We start from the raw sequence: 7,257 nt of genomic DNA, 5'->3' as shown, positions 1-7,257 counted from the left end.
ATCTTTTCCAACTTCTTATCTTCTTATTTTTTTAAAAATTGAATTTCAAATCTCTTTCAACTAACTAATTGATTGTTTGTTTCTTATCTTTAGTAAAACTGCCCAACTAACTTTTTACCTTTAATTTTCGAAAATCCCTTCCCTCTTTTTCAGAATTTCTTTTTAATTAACTAATTATTTTAATTTTTTATTTTAATTTTATCTCATTCCTAATTTTTGAAAATTACTAACCTTTTTCAAAAACTATTTTCAAAATTTAACTTTAAATTTAAATTTTTAATTTTCAAAAATCCTCTCACCTCTCATCTTCTATTTATTTATTCATCTACTAACACTTCTCTTCATCTCATATCTCTGCTCTCCTCACCCTTCTGTTTGGATTCTCCTTTCTTTTCTCTTCTACTCTTCTTTTCTTCTACTCACAACAAGGGAACCTCCATACTGTGGTAAAAAGGATCCCTATTATTATTTTTCTGTTCCCTTCTCTTTCATATGAGCAGGAGCAAGGACAAGAACATTCTTGTTGAAGCAGCCCTGAACCTGAAAGGACTCTGAAGAGGAAACTAAGAGAAGCTAAAATACAACAATCCAGAGACAACCTTACAGGAATTTTCGAACAGAAAGAGGAGATGGCAACCGAAAATAATAACAATGCAAGGAGAATGCTTGGTGACTTTACTTCACCAAATTCCAATTTACATGGAAGAAGCATCTCCATCCCTACCATTGGAGCAAACAATTTTGAGCTGAAACCTCAACTAGTTTCTCTGATGCAACAAAACTGCAAGTTTCATGGACTTCCATCTGAAGATCCCTTTCAGTTCTTAACTAAATTCTTGTAGATCTGTAATACTGTTAAGACTAATGGGGTTGATCCCGAGGTCTACAGGCTTATGCTTTTTCCATTTGCTGTAAGAGACAGAGCTAGAATATTGTTGGACTCTCAACCTAAGGATAGCCTGAACTCTTGGGATAAGCTGGTCAAGGCTTTCTTAGCCAAGTTCTTTCCTCCTCAAAAGCTGAGTAAGCTTAGAGTGAATGTTCAAACCTTCAGACAGAAGGAAGGTGAATCCCTCTATGAAGCTTGGGAGAGATACAAGGAACTGACCAAAAAGTGTCCTTCTGACATGCTTTCAGAATGGACCATCCTAGATATATTCTATGATGGTCTATCTGAATTAGCTAAAATGTCATTGGATACTTCTACAGATAGATCCATTCACCTAAAGAAAATGCCTGCAGAAGCTCAAGAACTCATTGACATGGTTGCTAACAACCAGTTTATGTACACTTCTGAGAGGAATCCTGTGAGTAATGGGATGCCTCAGAAGAAGGGAGTTCTTGAAATTGATACTCTGAATGCCATATTGGTCCAGAATAAAATATTGACTCAGCAAGTCAATATGATTTCTCAGAGTCTGAATGGAATGCAAGCTGCATCCAACAGCACTCAAGAGGCATCTTCTGAAGAAGAAGCTTATGATCCTGAGAACCCTGCAATAGCAGAGGTGAATTACATGGGTGAACCTTATGGAAACACTTATAACCCCCTCATGGAGAAATCATCCAAATCTTTCATGGAAGGATCAACAAAAGCCTCAACAAGGCTTTAATAATGGTGGAGGAAACAGGTTTAGCAATAGCAAGCCTTTTCCATCATCCACTCAGCAACAGACAGAGAATTCTGAGCAGAATCCATCTAGCTTAGTAAATTTAGTCTCTGATCTATCTAAGGCCACTGTGAGTTTCATGAATGAAACAAAGTCATCCATTAGAAATTTGGAGGCACAAGTAGGCCAGCTGAGTAAAAGAATCACTGAAACCCCTCCTAGTACTCTCCCAAGCAATACAGAAGAAAATCCAAAAGGACAGTGCAAGGCCATTGATATAACCATCATGGCCGAATCCAAGGAGGAAGGGGAGGACGTGAATCCCAAGGAGGAAGACCTCCTGAGACGTCCAGTGATCAACAAGGAGTTTTCCTCTGAGGAATCAAAGGAATCTGAGACTCATCTAGAGACCATAGAGATTCTATTGAACCTCCTTATGCCATTCATGAGCTCTGAAGAGTATTCTTCTTCTGAAGAGAATGAAGATGTTACTGAAGAGCAAGTTGCCAAGTTCCTTGGTGCAATCATGAAGCTGAATGCCAATTTATTTGGTAAAGAGACTTGGGGAAATGAACCTCCCCTGTTCACCAATGAACTAAATGCATTGGATCAACTGAGACTGCCTCAGAAGAAACAGGATCCTGGAAAGTTCCTAATACCTTTTACCATAGGCACCATAACATTTGAGAAGGCTCTATGTGACCTTGGATCAGGAATAAACCTCATGCCACTCTCTGTAATGGAGAAACTGGGAATCTTTGAGGTGCAAGCTGCTAAAATCTCATTAGAGATGGAAGACAACTCAAGAAAAGAGGCTTATGGACAAGTAGAGGACGTGTTAGTAAAGGTTGAAGGACTTTACATCCCTGCTGATTTCATAATCCTAGATACTGGGAAGGATGAGGATGAATCCATCATTCTTGGAAGACCCTTCCTAGCCACAACAAGAGCTGTGATTGATGTAGACAGAGGTGAACTAGTCCTTCAATTGAATGAGGACTCCCTTGTGTTTAAAACTCAAGGTCATCCTTCTGTAAACATGGAAAAGAGGCACAGTAAGCTTCTTGATGAGCGGATAATTTATACACTTTTTGGCATTATTTTTAGTATGTTTTTAGTAGAATCTAGTTACTTTTAGGGATGTTTTTATTAGTTTTTATGTTAAATTCACATTTTTGGACTTTACTATGAGTTTGTGTGTTTTTCTATGATTTCAGGTATTTTCTGGCTGAAATTGAGGGACTTGAGCAAAAATCAGATTCAGAGGTTGAAGAAGGATTGCTGACGCTGTTGGATTCTGACCTCCCTGCACTTAAAGTGGATTGTCTAAAGCTACAGAACTTAAAACGGCGTGCTTACAATTGTGTTGGAACGTAGACATCCAGGGCTTTCCAGAAATATATAATAGTCCATACTTTGGCCGAGTTTAGATGACGTAAAAGGGCGTTGAACGCCAGTTCTATGCTGCTGTCTGGAGTTAAACGCCAGAAACACGTTACAAGCCAGAGTTGAACGCCAGAAATACGTTACAAACTAGCGTTCAACTCCATGAATGACCTCTACACGTGTAACATTCAAGCTCAACCCAAGCACACACCAAGTGGGCCTCGGAAGTGGATTTATGCATCAATTACTTACTTCTGTAAACCCTAGTGACTAGTTTAGTATAAATAGGACTTTTTACTATTATATTAGACATCTTTGGAACGTTTTTCCTTAGACATGGGGGCTGGCCATTCGGCCATGCCTGGACCTTTCACTTATGTATTTTCAATGGTAGAGTTTCTACACTCCATAGATTAAGGTGTGGAGCTCTGCTGTTCCTCATGAATTAATGCAAAGTACTACTGTTTTTCTATTCAATTCAACTTATTCCGCTTCTAAGATATTCATTCGCACTTCAATATGAATGTGATGAACGTGACAATCATCATCATTCCCCCACGAACGCGTGCCTGACAACCACTTCCGTTCCACCTTAGATTGAATGATTATCTCTTGGATCTCTTAATCAGAATCTTCGTGGTATAAGCTAGATTGATGGCGGCATTCATGAGAATCCGGAAAGTCTAAACCTTGTCTGTGGTATTCCGAGTAGGATTCTGGGATTGAATGACTGTGACGAACTTCAAACTCGCGTGTGCTGGGCATAGTGACAGACGCAAAAGGAGGGTGAATCCTATTCCAGTATGATCGAGAACCTCAGATGATTAGCCGTGCTGTGACAGAGCATTTGGACCATTTTCACAAGAGGATGGGATGCAGCCATTGACCACGGTGATGCCTCCAGACGATTAGCCATGCAGTGACAGCGCATCGGACCATTTTACATAGAGGATTAAAAGTAGCCATTGACAATGGTGATGTCCTTACATAAAGCCAGCCATATAAATAAGTAAGACTGATTGGATGAGGACAGCGGGAAAGCAGAGATTCAGAGGAACGAAAGCATCTCTATACGCTTATCTGAAATTCTCACCAATGAACTACATAAGTATTTCTATCTTTATTTTCTGTTTAATTATTATTTATTTTCGAAAACTCCATAATCAATTATTATCTGCCTGACTGAGATCTACAAGATGACCATAGCTCGCTTCATACCAACAATCTCCGTGGGATCGACCGTTACTCACGTAACGTTTTATTACTTGGACGACTCAGTGCACTTGCTGGTTAGTTGTATCGAAGTTGTGAATGAAAAACGATTTATTAAGACGTGCGTACAGAGTTTTTGGCGCCGTTGCCTGAGATCACAATTTCGTGCACCAAGTTTTTGGCGCCGTTGCCGGGGATTGTTCGAGTTTGGACAACTGACGGTTCATCTTGTTGCTCAGATTAGGTAATTTTCTTTTTGTTTTGTTTTCAAAAATTTTTCAAAAATCTTTCAAAAATTTCTCATCTGTTTTCGAAAATTATTCTAAAATTTTTAAGAATGAATTCTAGAGTTTCATGAAGCATGTTGAAGCCTGGCTGGCTGTAAAGCCATGTCTAATTCTTTTGGATAGGGGCTTCCAACCATCAGCATAGAGGCAAGTTAATTGGAATGTCAGTTGTGGCATGTCTGAGTTATATACTAAAGCTTGGCTGGCTATTAAGCCATGCCTAACCCTTAGATTGGAGCTTTAGACTAAGAGTATAAGATTCCTGGAATTCATATTAAAAATTTTGAAATCCTTATTTTCTTTTTACTATATGTTTTTTCGAAAATAATATACAAAAATCCAAAAAAATTAATAAAATCATAAAAATAAAAAATATTTTGTGTTTCTTGTTTGAGTCTTGAGTCAGATTTTAAGTTTGGTGTCAATTGCATGTTCATCTTGCATTTTTCGAAAAAATCATGCATTCATAGTGTTCTTCATGATCTTCAAGTTGTTCTTGGTAAGTCTTCTTGTTTGATCTTGATATTTTCTTGTTTTGTGTCTTTTCTTTTTTTACATGTGCATTCTTGCATTCATAAAGTCTAAACATGAAAGATTTCTAAGTTTGGTGTCTTGCATGTTTTCTTTGCATATAAGAATTTTCAAAAATAAGTTCTTGATGTTCATCTTGACATTCAAAGTGTTCTTGGTGTTCATCTTGACATTCATAGCATTCTTGCATGCCTTCATTGTTTTGATCCAAAATTTTCATGCATTGTATCATTTTCAAGTTTTTCTCTCTCATCATAGAAAAAAATTCAAAAATCAAAAAAAATATCTTCCCCTTTTTCTCTCATAAATTTCGAAAATTTGGATTGACTTTTTCAAAAAATTTTTTAAAAATCTAGTTGTTTTTATGAGTCAAATCAAATTTTCAATTTAAAAATCTTATCTTTTTCAAAATCTTTTTCAAAAATCAAATCTTTTTCATTTTTCTTATTTATTTTCGAAAATTATAAAAATATTTTTCAAAAATCTTTTTCTTAATTTTGTCTCATAATTTTCGAAAATATCATCATCAATTAATGTTTTGATTCAAAAATTTCAAGTTTGTTACTTACTTGTTAAGAAAGATTCAAACTTTAAGTTCTAGAATCATATCTTGTGATTTCTTGTGAATCAAGTCATTAATTGTGATTTTAAAAATCAAATCTTTTTCAAAACTAATTTCAATCATATCTTTTCAAAAATATCTTTTTATCTTATCTTTTTCAAAATCATATCTTTTCTATCATATCTTTTTAAAACATATCTTTTTCAAAAATTTGATTTTCAAATATCTTTTCTAACTTCCTATCTTCTTATCTTTTCAAAATTGATTTTCAAATTTGTTTCAACTAACTAACTAACTAACTTTTTGTTTGTTTCTTATCTTTTTCAAAACCACCTAACTAACTCTCTCTCTAATTTTCGAAAATATCTCCCTCCTTTTTCAAAAATTCTTTTTAATTAACTAATTGTTTCAAAATTCAATTTATTTCTTCTTTTAATTTTCGAAAATCACTAACCATTTTTCAAAAATTATTTTCGAAAATTCTCTTTCTCTCTCATCTCCTTCTATTTATTTATTCATCTACTAACACTTCATCTCACCCAAATTCGAACCCCCCTCTTCCATCTGTGTTCGAATTTTCTCTTCTTCCCTTCTTTACATTACATTCTTTTCTTCTTCTACTCACACAGGGGAACCTCTATACCTGGGTAAAAAGGATCCCTATTATTATTATTTTTCTGTTCCCTCTTTTTCACATGAGCAGGAGCAAGGACAAGAACATTCTTGTTGAAGCAGACCCTGAACCTGAAAGGACTCTGAAGAGAAAACTAAGAGAAGCTAAATTACAACAATCCAGCAAGCACCTGTCAGAAATTTTCGAACAAGAAGAGGAGATGGCAGCCGAAAATAATAATAATGCAAGGAGGATGCTTGGTGACTTTACTGCACCTAATTTCAATTTACATGGAAGAAGCATCTCCATTCCTGCCATTGGAGCGAACAATTTTGAGCTGAAACCTCAATTAGTTTCTCTGATACAGTAGAACTGCAAGTTTCATGGACTTCCATCTGAAGATCCTTTTCAGTTCTTAACTGAATTCTTGCAGATATGTGATACTGTTAAGACTAATGTAGTAGATCCTGAAGTCTACAGGCTCATGCTTTTCCCTTTTGCTGTAAGAGACAGAGCTAGAGTATGGTTAGACTCTCAACCTAAGGATAGCCTGAACTCTTGGGATAAGCTGGTCAAGACTTTCTTAGCCAAGTTCTTGCCTCCTCAAAAGCTGAGTAAGCTTAGAGTGGATGTTCAGACCTTCAGACAGAAAGAAGGTGAATCCCTCTATGAAGCTTGGGAGAGATACAAAGGACTGACCAAAAAGTGTCCTTCTGACATGCTTTCAGAATGGACCATCCTAGATATATTCTATGATGGTCTGTCTGAATTAGCTAAGATGTCATTGGATACTTCTGCAGGTGGATCCATTCACCTAAAGAAAACGCTTGCAGAAGCTCAAGAACTCATTGACATGGTTGCTAATAACCAGTTCATGTACACTTCTGAGAGGAATCCTGTGAGTAATGGGACGCCTCAGAAGAAGGGAGTTCTTGAAATTGATACTATGAATGCCATATTGGCTCAGAATAAAATATTGACTCAACAAGTCAACATGATTTCTCAGAGTCTGAATGGATTGCAAGCTACATCCAATAGTACTCAAGAGGTAGCTTC

General features: G+C 36.3%; 2 non-coding genes across 2 annotated transcripts; both read right to left on the bottom strand.

The window, feature by feature from the left end:
- Positions 1–1,025: 1,025 nt before the first annotated feature.
- On the bottom strand, positions 1,026–1,133 carry LOC148573656 (small nucleolar RNA R71). The gene has a single exon (XR_015906616.1). It is a non-coding gene; the product is annotated as a small nucleolar RNA R71 (small nucleolar RNA).
- A 5,684-nt stretch (positions 1,134–6,817) lies between these two features.
- Positions 6,818–6,925, bottom strand: LOC148573655 (small nucleolar RNA R71). Its single transcript, XR_015906695.1, has one exon. It is a non-coding gene; the product is annotated as a small nucleolar RNA R71 (small nucleolar RNA).
- Positions 6,926–7,257: the final 332 nt, after the last annotated feature.

The sequence above is a fragment of the Arachis ipaensis genome, chromosome B2 (genome assembly GCF_059453495.1).
Source record: "Arachis ipaensis isolate K30076 ecotype BB chromosome B2, ASM5945349v1, whole genome shotgun sequence".
Taxonomy (NCBI): domain Eukaryota; kingdom Viridiplantae; phylum Streptophyta; class Magnoliopsida; order Fabales; family Fabaceae; genus Arachis; species Arachis ipaensis.
The sequence above is the reverse complement of the archived record's forward strand: the minus strand, read 5'-3'. Positions and strand labels throughout refer to the sequence as shown.